Genomic DNA, 12,813 nt, shown 5'->3' with positions numbered 1-12,813 from the left:
GAGCTAAAGAAAAAAAGCGCAAATCATTCCCGTTTTCGAGAAGGATCGTCATATAGTTGTACGTAATCGAAGGTCTATATCACTGACTTAAGTCTATTGCACTCTATTTTATGTTCTTGCATTATGAACTTTTAGAGGGCGAAAACCTCCCCTATAAATATCAAAATGGATTCTGACCACAGGCGGTCAAAAAGTAGAGGTCCAGGTGAAAAAAGACACCAAGTTTATTTGACTTAAAATTACAAATTTCCTTCTTGGAAACGAGGCTTGAAACAAAATGAACTCTTCTGGGTTGAACACAAAGCACTACTTCAGGCAGTACCCTGGTAATGGAACAAACTAAGTTCTAAATTAAAAGTTTTTGCCACAAATAGTATGGAAACGAAGCACGATTAAAAGTTCTTGGCACACTTTGTTCAGAAAAAAAGCCCGTATGCACCAGTAAGAGTCAAAGTTGACAATGAGAAAAATATTAAGTCTGGAGAATCAGAATTAAGGATAAACTCTGAAATATTAAAATTCCACTGGCCGGTCTCTACGTCAGGATCACATCTTCTGTATGGCCCCGTTGCATGATCCGGAATGAGAAAGATGGCTCGGACGGTGGTGACAGCGTAGTGACGCCTCTAGAGTGACCTCCTGATTGAAGAAATGCATAAGCATTTGGCGCCTGGCCCAGGAAACCCACTGGCCGGGGTGACCGAGCGGTTCTAGGCACTTCTGTCTGGAACCGCGCGACTTCTACAGTCGCAGGTTCGAATCCTGCCTCGGGCATGGATGTGTGTGATGTCCTTAGGTTAGTTAGGTTTAAGTAGTTCTAAGTTCTAGGGTACTGATGACCTCAGCTGTTAAGTCCCAAAGTGCTCAGAGCCATTTCTTGAACCAGGAAACCCATCCAGAAGCTATGCCCGGTCAGGGCCCGTGTGCTGGCCTAAACATAACCCCCAGTGCCTGGGTACAGTCGCTCTTGCTTCCTGTCACGTGTTCGATGCAGGAACGAGGTCTGTGGGGCCAGCGACCTCTGCTGGCGCTTCGGTCGGCGTCTGGTGGCCGTATGTAAAGTGGCAGCCCTCGAGTGTTGGCTGTAAGAAAGCTGGCTTCCCGCTTAACTTGGATGTGGTGTTGGTTGCAGTTACATTAGGCGTAGGCCCCACGGAACTGCAGGTTACACACACACACACACACACACACAGAGAGAGAGAGAGAGAGAGAGAGAGAGAGAGAGAGAGAGAGAGAGAGAGAGAGAGCACTTGCGAAACTCATCTCACATTGTCCGTGAGATCCAGAAAATGGTGTCCAAGCTGAGAGTTCGCTCCTGGACTTGCGGTTGACATTGTAACTGTCCACAGTCCTGCACCGTTGTTTAACGAACGACATATGAAGTTACTGAGAGTCGGAGCAGGATTTGTGACTGGATTCTAGACTTACTAGCTCAGAGAACTGAGCCCATCGTTCTTGACGGCACGAAATCGTTATAATATAGCAAATTAATCTAGCACATAGTGTCGGAAGCCTTATGAGACTGTTCAGACGACCGTGTTGTCCATGCTAAATTTGGAACGCCTTAAGACTACCGAAATGAAGGATTATTTACACAATACCTAAAACTGGTGCAAATACTGTTTGTTGACCCTGAACGCAAATAAAGTGTTTCATATAAATATTGGATGGCATTCATTACTGTTGGATTACATTATTGCTTATAAATCACTAAAGAAAAATGATAATATTAAACAAATCGTTGGAAATGTAGGTGCCAGACTGAGATTAACTAGACTAATGTTAAAGCTAATACAGTCCCAAAAGAAGAGGCTTGAAAAACTTTCGTTCCAGTGGTTCTTGAGTTTCGTTCGTCCATCTGGGATTCTTACCAGCTTCGATTAATAGAAGAGTTAAGAGAAACTTCAACGAAGAGTGAAGGATTCATTAATTTGGTGCAAGTGCATTATGGTGATTCTCATCAAAGATTCTCACGAAACTCCAGTTGTGGACGCTAGGTGAGCGACATTTTGTATCACGGGAAAGTTTATTGTTAAGAGAAGTCATCTCGATCAGAACACCCACACTGAAGAAAGAAATTGCTATTAGTGGTAGACAGTTCCAATGTTAGACGCGCATGGATCCTCTTAGAAAAATAGTACCATATCAGAGAAACAAATCAAATGTGCACTCAGTGTGTTTCCCGGGAAGAATTGTCCATGATGTGAAAGAGGCTATCCAAAAAACAATTGAATGCAGAAGCTCTACGCAAGCACAAACGATGTCTGTCGTCTCCGTTCTTGGAAATTTCCTGAGGCAGGCGGAAATGATTGTAGGCAGCTATCCTCAGTCGTGAGGCCTCTGCACAGATGTCGAACTGCGGCATCGGCCCGAGGACTGATCGAACTCTGGTCTGGAGCCGATTGGAGTTTCTAAATCAGTTGCTTCATCGCTTCTGTGCTGAGACTGGCTGTAAGTTCCTCGACCGTAGCTGCAGTGGCAACGGATGGAACACTGTGTGTGGAATGTACAACTTTTCATTTTTAGATTAGACTTCAACTCCGAGGCTTCCAGTAGAAAAAAGCAGCATCAGGAAAAAAAACTATGAGACGCGATTCATAAGTAACCCATGCTTCTCGGTCGCGACATCACTCTAAATACAGCTGCAGTTGTTTGTTTTCACAGCAGCCTAAGCACTGGACTCTGGTTGGTCCCTCTTGTATTACTACTTTTCTATTGCACGTCACTGCTGCTAAAATGTCAGTTTCATTTCTTTCATCAGTTGCTCTTTTTTCTTGGCATATTTTATTCTCTACACTTTCAGTTTCCAGAACTGTTTTTATAATGTCTGTATAGACAGATCGTGATACTCTTCAGCATACAACCACATCGCTGCTCTAATAGTTTGGCGAGATTCACCATAAACGATGTTAAGTTTTTCGACTATTGTATACATTACGCTGCTCGCTACAACAGCAGAACACAGATGAGCTTCAAGCCTGCCGGCAAGCACAAGAACCATAGTTGAGACCTTAGCAATTTAATTTTAATGGAACTTGGCTGAAGGCCGCATATTAAGCAATAAGAAGAGTTACAATCAAAAGGCAGAAAGCCTTACCGTAAAACATTTCATGCAAAATTCGGCTGAAGGCCCCATACAAAAGCATAACAATCTTATCCCGTAATGGCAAGGCAAGAACATTAATTAAAGAGAGATTATAACTCGGCTGAAGGCCGCACAGCATCAAATAATTTAACGGCTTAAGCCCTAGAAAGAAGAGTTTCAATTTTAAAAGGCAGAAGGCCTTATCTTAAAACATCTCATGTAAAATTTGGCTGAAGGCCCCATATAAAAGAATAACAATCAGATGCATTAAGGGAAAGACAAGAACATTAATTTAAGAAATATTGATACTCAGCTGAAGGCCACACATCAACTAAATAACTAAAACCCAAACAGGGAAATTACAATGTAACACAGAAGGAACGGCGCTCAGAACTTTCCCAGGGTCGGCCTGGGATTGTAACACTAAAGCCTGTTTAGGTGAGACAGGAAGCCTGCCCAACGACTTCTTAATCTGAAGGCAACCAAACCGACAGACAGCCGACCGATCAATCAACAACATCAGTTCCGCTCCATGCAACCAGCAAAACGACCACAAGATTTCAATACAACGACACACAAAATAGTGGCGCCCACAACGATAAACAACACCTCAGTTGTCGAACTACACGCCGCACTGGACAGCAACTACCCGACGAGGAAAATACACTGCCGAAAATTACGTCAACGACCAGGGCAGACAACCGGAACGTCAACGGCCACCAGGCAGAAGATACCGCTGGTCAACTTCAGTAACAATAAATTAAGTTAAACTCCACAGGAAGACGGCTGGAATCTTGTTGTTGTTGTGGTCTTCAGTCCTGAGACTGGTTTGATGCAGCTCTCCATGCTACTCTATCCTGTGCAAGTTTCTTCATCTCCCAGTACCTACTACAACCTACATCCTTCTGAATCTGCTTAGTGTATTCATCTCTTGGTCTCCCTCTACGATTTTTACCCTCCACGCTGCCCTCCAATACTAAATTGGTGATCCCTTGATGCCTCAGAACATGTCCTACCAACCGATCCCTTCTTCTAGTCAAGTTGTGCCACAAACTTCTCTTCTCCCCAGTCCTATTCAATACTTCCTCATTAGTTATGTGATCTATCCATCTAATCTTGAGCATTCTTCTGTAGCCCCACATTTCGAAAGCTTCTATTCTCTTCTTGTCCAAACTATTTATCGTCCATGTTTCACTTCCATACATGGCTACACTCCATACGAATACTTTCAGAAATAACTTCCTGACACTTAAATCTATACTTGATGTTAACAAATTTCTCTTCTTCAGAAACGCTTTCCTTGCCATTGCCAGTCTACATTTTATATCCTCTCTACTTCGACCATCATCAGTTATTTTGCTCCCCAAATAGCAAAACTCCTTTACTACTTTCAGTGCCTCATATCCTAATCTAATTCCCTCAGCATCACCCGACTTAATTCGAATACATTCCATTATTCTCGTTTTGCTTTTGTTGATTTTCATCTTATATCCTCCTTTCAAGACATTATCCATTCCGTTCAACTGCTCTTCCAAGTCCTTTGCTGTCTCTGACAGAATTACAATGTCATCGGCGAACCTCAAAGTTTTTATTTCTTCTCCATGGATTTTAATACCTACTCCGAATTTTTCTTTTGTTTCTTTTACTGCTTGCTCAATATACAGGATGAATAACATCGGGGAGAGGCTACAACCATGTCTCACTCCCATCCCAACAACTGCTTCCCTTTCATGTCCCTCGACTCTTATAACTGCCATCTGGTTTCTGTACAAATTGTAAATACCCTTTCGCTCCCTGTATTTTACCCCGGCCACCTTTAGAATTTGAAAGAGAGTATTCCACTCAAAATTGTCAAAAGCTTTCTCTAAGTCTACAAATGCTAGAAATGCAGGTTTGCCTTTCCTTAATCTAGCTTCTAAGATAAGTCGTAGGGTCAGTATTGCCTCACGTGTTCCAGTATTTCTACGGAATCCAAACTGATCTTCCACGAGGTCGCTTCTACTAGTTTTTCCATTCGCCTATAAAGAATTCGTGTTAGTATTTTGCAGCTGTGGCCTATTAAACTGATTGTTCGGTAATTTTCACATCTTTCAACACCTGATTTCTTTGGGATTGGAATTATTATATTCTTTTTGAAGTCTGGGGGTATTTCGCCTGTTTCATACATCTTGCTCAGCAGATGGTAGAGTTTTGTCAGGACTGGCTCTCCCAAGGCCGTCAGTAGTTCCAATGGCATGTTGTCTACTCCGGGGCCTTGATTCGACTCAGGTCTTTCAGTGCTCTGTCAAACTCTTCACGCAGTATCGTATTTCCCATTTCATCTTCATCTACATGCTCTTCCATTTCCATAATATTGTCCTCAAGTACATCGCCCTTGAATAGACCCTCTATATACTCCTTCCACCTTTCTGCTTTCCCTTCTTTGCTTAGAACTGGGTTTCCATCTGGGCTCTTGATGTTCATACAAGTGGTCCTCTTTTCTCCAAAGGTCTCTTTAATTTTCCTGTAGGCAGTATCTATCTTAACCCTCGTGAGATGAGCTTCTACATCCTTACATTTGTCCTCTAGCCATCCCTGCTTAGCCATTTTGTACTTCCTGTCGATCTCATTTTTGAGACGTTTGTATTGCTTTTTGCCTGCTTCATTTACTGCATTTTTATATTTTCTCCTTTCATCAACTAAATTACCCAAGGATTTCTACTAGCCCTCGTCTTTTTACCTACTTGATCCTCTGATGCCTTCACTGCTTCATCCCTCAAAGCTACCCATTCTTCTTCTACTGTATTTCTTTCCCTCATTCCTGTCAATTGTTCCTTATGCTCTCCCTGAAACTCTGTACAACCTCTGGTTCTTTCAGTTTATCCAGGTCCCATCTCCTTAAATTCCCACCTTTTTGCAGTTTCTTCAGTTTTAATATACAGGTCATAACCAATAGATTGTGGTCAGAGACCACATCTGCCCCTGGAAATGTCTTACAATTTAAAATCTGGTTCCTAAATCTCTGTTTTACCATTATGTAATCTATCTGATACCTTTTAGTATCTGGAATCTTAGCCGACTTGTATACACACACTTTGTTGCTCGCGGGCATGTCCCAAAAGCGACAACCAGGATCAAACGAAGAAATGTAAATACACTACTGGCCATTAAAATTGCCACACCAAGAAGAAATGCAGATGATAAACGGGTATTCATTGGACAAATATATTATACTAGAACTGACATGTGACAGATGATGCTGTCATATACCATTTCTTGGGTATTGGTGTGACTTGTGCAAGTTTCAATTTACGAATCTTTCGACGAGAGAGCGGCTGTATATGATTGCTAAATAAGGGGCTATTGTATCAGCGTATTCTGAAGTGAACCTGACTGCTATGCAATCTGTACCGGAAGCCATACCTTTGTTAAGTGATTTAAGGTGCATTGCTACACCGAGGATATCTGCTTGTACTACTCAAGCTGGCAGTTGTTCTTGATTCGAATTCTGAAATATTCTTGGATAAACGAATTAAGGAAAAGTGTATTTAGTAAGTGTGCTTAGTGGCCCTGTCATCAGTAAAATCACCATTGTTATCGCTCAGTGAAGGTACTGATCGCGCCTTGCCATTGGTGTACTTTACATATGACCAGACTCTCTTTGGGTTTTCTGCAAGATTTCTAGAGAGAGTTTAGTTGTGGAAACTATTAAAAGCACCTTGCGCTGAAGTTCGCGCTAAATTTCGAGCTTCTGTAAGACTTTACAAGTCATGAGGACATTGCGTTCTTTTAAGTTTGGCTCGTTTTCTTTCGTTGCATATGCCACAGTGTTCTGACCTGTTTTGTGTACCGTGGAGGCTCAGTACCATCTCTTATTACGTGGTGTGAGTCTTTCATTTGCCGTCGATACCATTTCTTTGAATGTAAACTACATCTCTTCCTTCTCCTCTACCAATCACGTCGAATGGTTACAACAATCGGCGATACAGAGCTCGTAGGTACGTCGTGTGCTACTGAGCGCGATGGCCTTAACCCCCGCGTCACCTCACCACACCTCACCCGGCCGATAAAAACGCTTTCGCGGCGCCCCCGCATGTAATCATTTGCACGCACCCCGGGGACGCACTCGTTCCGAGACGGGCATACGTGCAAGGAACGAAGTGGCCGGGGATGGGGTGGAGAGGGGGAGGGTGGGGGGGGGGGGGGGGGGAAGGTAGGGCTTCCGCTGGCGGCTCAAAGCGCAGCTCGCGGCGCGGCGCGGCCGAGGCGTTTGATCAGCTGGCCAATCTGGGGCCCGCGCCGGGGGGTCCCACGTGGCCGCGCCTTTGATCGCCGGATTAGCCGCCCGTCCGCCATGTGAGCGTCAGCTACCGGCTCCGTCATCCGCAGATCGCGCACCTCTTGAGCGCCCATCTCGGGCCAATTCCTCCATCACTCGGCTGCTCTTCTGCGTCTGAACGTGGCAGCACACTTCCCTGTCACTTCATCAGCTTCGCAACATGTCGTCGCCCGATGCTTCTGCACAGCAGGAGGTTCCTCATCACTGGCGTCCGCAGAAGCTTAACCGAGAGGGAGCTAGGGTCTTAAATTGTCACTTCTCCATACAAGCGGAATCTGAACATCTATCCTGCTGCAAAAAATAAGCGTGAATATCAGGAATCCGATAGAACATCAAATCCCCGACATCGCTGCCGCCCGAGAAAGATCCTGCAAGAACGGGACCAACGACGACTGAAGAGAATCGTTCAACTTGGCAGAAGTGCAACCCTTCCGCAAATTGCTGAAGATTTCAATGCTGGGCCATCAACAAGTGTCAGGGTGCGAACCATTCAACGAAACATCATCGATATGCTATTTCGGAGGCGAAGGCCCACTCGTGTACGCTTGATGACTGCACGAAGCAAATCTTTACGACTTCCCTGGGCCCGTCAAAACCGACATTGGACTGTTGATGACTGGAAACATGTTGCCTGGTCGGATGCATCTCGTTTAAAATCGTATCGAGCGGACGGAAGGGTACGGATATGGAGGCAACATCATAAATCCATGGAACCTGAATGTCAGCAGAGGACTGCTCAAGCTAGTGGAGACTCTGTAATGGGGTGGGGCGTGTGCAGTTAGAGTGATATGGGATCCCTTATACGTCTAGATACGACTATGACAGGTGACAGGAACGTAAGCATCCTGTCTGATCATTCATGTCCGTTGTGCATTCTGACGGACCTGGGCAATTCCAGCAGGACCATGCGACACCCCACACGTCCAGAATGGCTTCAGAGTGACTCCAGGAACACTCCTCTGAGTTTAAACACTTCCGCTGGCTATCAGACTCCACAGACATGATCATTATTGAGCATATCTGGGATTCCTTGCAACGTGCTGTTCAGAAGAGATCTCCACCCACTCGTACTCTTACGGGTTTAGATCCCTGCAAGATTCATGGTGTTATTTCCCTCCAGCACTATTTCAGGCATTAGCCTAGTCCATGCTACGTCGTGTTGCGTCGCTTCTCCGTGCTCGTGGGGGCTCTAACGCTATTAGGCAAATGTAGCAATTTCTTTGGCTCTTCAGTGTATATCAAACTTATGATGTATCTAACAATTGATAATTACCCACCCAGTACCGGTAAGAAAGATTACGTTGATACCTAAACGGCAACAAGTTCCAACTACATATGCATGCGGTGACGCCTAAGGGTTGAGGATGACACGGCGGCCGGTCAGTACCATTGGGCCCTCGAGGTCTGATCGGACGGTGTTATGTTGTGTTAGTATGAATCCGGATGCCACCTTTTTGATTCAACGGCCTTAAGATTATATACTGAAATAACTAAGCCCAGGGTATCCAACGAGATAACAATGTATGCACTGTCGGAAAAAATTAGTACACTCAAGATTTATTGTTGCCACAGTGCATGAAATGATTACATTTACAGACCAATAGCACAGGCGGTTCTGAGGTAACAGGTTTCGGCCCACGCTGAAACACCCATATTAGTGAGTGGTGTAGCCTCCAAGCGCGGCAATGCGAATGCTGACTCTGGCATCCAGTCGACCGTATAGATGACGAACACTGTCGTGGGATACGTTATTCCATGCTTGCTCGACCTGTTTACGTGATGAAAGATGTTGGTTGACGAGTCGCACGAGTACTGTTCGCCACATCATATCCCACACCCTCTCCACTGGAGACACGTCCAGGGACTGTACTTACCGACGAAGTTGCTAAACGTCTTGCAGAGCACGCTGAGTTTCGCGGGCAGTGTGTGAGCGGGCATTGTCCTGTTGGAACAACACATCATCTTCCTGTTGCAAAGACAGCAAAGGAACGGGTATAAGAAAACTCTGCAAGTATACGGAGCGCTGGCTAGCGTGCTCTCAATAAACACAAATGGTGAACGAGAGTCTGGGGTGGAGCCAGCTTGTCTTGGACGAATTCCTTCTATGTGATAGCGATCACCAGGTCTACGTTGTGCGCGCAAACGACCATCACTTGCGTGCAAACAGAATCTGCTCTCATCGCTGAAGACCAATTCGCGCCATTCCAAGTGATCCTATGACAGCACCAATCGAGCCGTGGACGTCAATGCTGTGGCGTGAGTGGAAGACAGGCTGGAGGTGTGAGTGCCCAGTCACACTGCTAATAACCTGCCTGGTTGGCAACAATTGGTGTTGACACGTCTGGGCTTCCAAACCCTCTTATCTGTAACTTCCTGGCAGATTAAAACTGTGTGCCGGACCGAGACTCGAACTCGGGACCTTTGCCTTTCGCGGGCAAGTGCTCTACCATCTGAGCTACCCAAGCACGACTCACGCCCCGTCCTCACAGCTTTACTTCCGCCAGTACCTCGTCTTCTACCTTCCAAACTTTACAGAAGCTCTCCTGCGAACCTTGCAGAACTAGCACTCCTGAAAGAAAGGATATTGCGGAGACATGGCTTAGCCACAGCCTGGGGATGTTTCCAGAATGAGATTTTCACTCTGCAGCGGAGTGTGCGCTGATATGAAACTTCCTGGCAGATTAAAACTGTGTCCGGGCCGAGACTCGAACTCGGGACCTTTGCCTTTCGCTGCAGAGTGAAAATCTCATTCTAGAAACATCCTCTTATCTGTGCTGTGGTAGCTGTACGATCTGCCACTGCTGCCCTTAGAATATGACGATCCTGGCGGGTGTCTCTGCTGCCTGGACGTTCAGAACTTCGTCTACTGTTGTGAGACTGTTCATATGATCACTGATACCAGCATCGTTGCACAATTAATGCCGCACATCCAGCCTGAGTGACAGTTTTCCGAAAGGACCATCCGACTACTCGGAAGACCCTTCCAAACTCGCTCAGTTTGATGTAGGAAGCAGGATTGCATCATCGTGGCGTGGTTGCCTGTTTTCTTGAACATTTGCACCACACTGAGCCTTCTTTCCCTGTTAAAGAATAGGCACGGTGGCGCTCTGGTAGCTATGTTAGTATCCTTTCTGTTGGCGGACAATGTTAAAACCATTATCAGTACATCTGCTGTCCCCCAGGTGGCATATGCCATCGTCGGATCAATATCGATGCCGTCTTTCGAGGTGTACAATTTTTTTTCCGGCAGTGTCGTTACTAGAATACATTCACAAAAAAGTTGATCATATTCCAGTGATGTTAGGTTTACACTAAATATTTAAAATCCGAGCTGTAAAAAAGAACAGTTGAGAAAATTATGTTGAATATCAAGAAAAATAACCAACAAAAAATTCCATATTAATGCTCCTTGAAGTGACGAAATTGAGAAAAACTTTAAAAGCGCTTATTCAATTCTCATAACACATACGGAATTCCACACATGACTTTTTTAATGAATTTTTTGATTTACTCTTGGCAACGGCCTTGCCGCAGTGGATACACCGGTTCCCGTCAGATCACCGAAGTTAAGCGCTGTCGGGCGTGGCCGGCATTTGGATGGGTGGCCATCCAGGCGCCATGCGCTGCTGCCATTTTTCTGGGTGCACTCGGCCTCGTGATGCCAATTGAGGAGCTACTCGACCGAATAGTAGCGGCTCCGGACACAGAAAACCATCAAACCGACCGGGAGAGCGGTGTGCTGACCACACGCCGCTCCTATCCGCATCCTCAATTGAGGATGACACGGCGGTCGGATGGTCCCGATGGGCCACTTGTGGCCTGAAGACGGAGTGCTTTTTTTGATTTACTCTTATGATTTCTATTTCTTTAAAGGGTGGACTGACATGCTATTACTAAAGTTCTGGATAATGTGTATTGCGAACTACATACAATGATGGGAAAAAAACTCAGCACCAAGAAGGAGTTGTGCGACATAAACAAGAGTTAGCAGTCATGTTTCAACATCTGAAATTTCATGTTTATTCAAATTTCCGCGCCAGACGCGTAAGAGTGGCGCTAGTAGTGCCACTGTGAGAATGCAAATCAGGTTTGCTTTAAATGCACGCTGTAATGGTCGTGAGCGTTAGTTATCTTTGTGATTGGACGTGGTGAACTGATGTTTGTCATGAGTACCTTCAAGGTGACACAGTGTGTGATGTCCTTAGGTTAGTTAGGTTTAAGTAGTTCTAAGTTCTAGAGGACTGATGACCTCAGAAGTTAAGTCCCATAGTGCTCAGAGCCATTTGAACCATTTTTTAAGGCGACACAGTCGCCTTAATCAACACTCCACTGAGTTTGGACGAGGTCGTATAATAGGGCTACAAGGTGCTGAATGTTCCTTCTGCGATACTGTGGAAAGACGTGCCAGTGTGTATGATTACTGGCAGGCGTGGTCACGCAAATGTACAAGCGCAAGAAGACCGGGCTCTGGACGACCATCTGGCACCACCGAGAGGGAAGACCATCAAGTCCGGCGTATGGCATATGGAGCAGCAATTTGAGCAGCAGTTGGCACCACAGTGAGACAACAGATTGTTACAAATCAGTTACTTCAAGGACAGCTCCGAGACAGAAGTCCGATTACGTGCATTCCACTGACCCCCAACCACCTCCATCTGCGGCTTCAGTAGTGTCAAGCGAGAGCTTACTGGAGGGCAGAATGGAGGTCTGTTGGTTTTTCTGATGAAACTTTGTTCTGCCTCGGTGCCACTGACGGCCGTGTTGGTTAGAAGGCGGCCAGTTGAGGACCTGCAACCAACCTGTGTGCATGCAAGTCACACTGAATCTACACCTAGAGTTATGGTCTGAGGTGCGATTTCGCATGACAGCAAGAGCACACTCGTGGCTATCCCACACACTCTGACTGCATATTTGTTCGTCAGTCTGGTGATTCGACTTCTTGTGCTGCCATTCATTAACAGCTATCAAGGAGGTGTTTTCCAACACGTAAATGGTCGCCCACATACCACTGTTGCAAATCAACATGCCCTACAGAACTTCGATGTGTCCCTTGGACTGCTAGATCACCAGATCTGTCTCCAATCGAGCACACATGGGACGTCATCAAACGACAACTCCAGTGTCATCCATAACCAGCGTTAACTGTACCTACATTGGATGACCAAGTGCAACGGGCTTGGAACTCCTTCCCACAAACTGGCGTCCGTACAACGCAATACATGCACGTCTTCGTACTTGTATTCAACAACATGATGATTACACTAGCTACTAATGTACTAGCATTTACCGTCCGGTGTGGCCGAGCAGTTCTAGGCGCTTCAGTCCGGAACCGCGTGACTGATAGGGTCGCAGGTTCGAATCCTGTCTCGGTCATGGATGTGTGTGATGTCCTTAGGTTAGTTAGGTTTAA

At 45.6% G+C, this 12,813-nt stretch overlaps 1 protein-coding gene and 1 pseudogene across 1 annotated transcript in view; one reads left to right on the top strand and one right to left on the bottom strand.

Moving 5' to 3' along the window:
* LOC126482148 (uncharacterized) overlaps nt 1-12,813 on the bottom strand; it is a 211,461-nt gene that overhangs the window by 190,689 nt on the left and 7,959 nt on the right. The window lies entirely within an intron of this gene.
* LOC126483000 (5S ribosomal RNA) lies at nt 10,919-11,035 on the top strand (annotated as a pseudogene).

This window comes from Schistocerca serialis, chromosome 5, assembly GCF_023864345.2.
Source record: "Schistocerca serialis cubense isolate TAMUIC-IGC-003099 chromosome 5, iqSchSeri2.2, whole genome shotgun sequence".
NCBI lineage: Eukaryota > Metazoa > Arthropoda > Insecta > Orthoptera > Acrididae > Schistocerca > Schistocerca serialis.
This window is presented reverse-complemented; position numbering and strand designations above follow the sequence as displayed.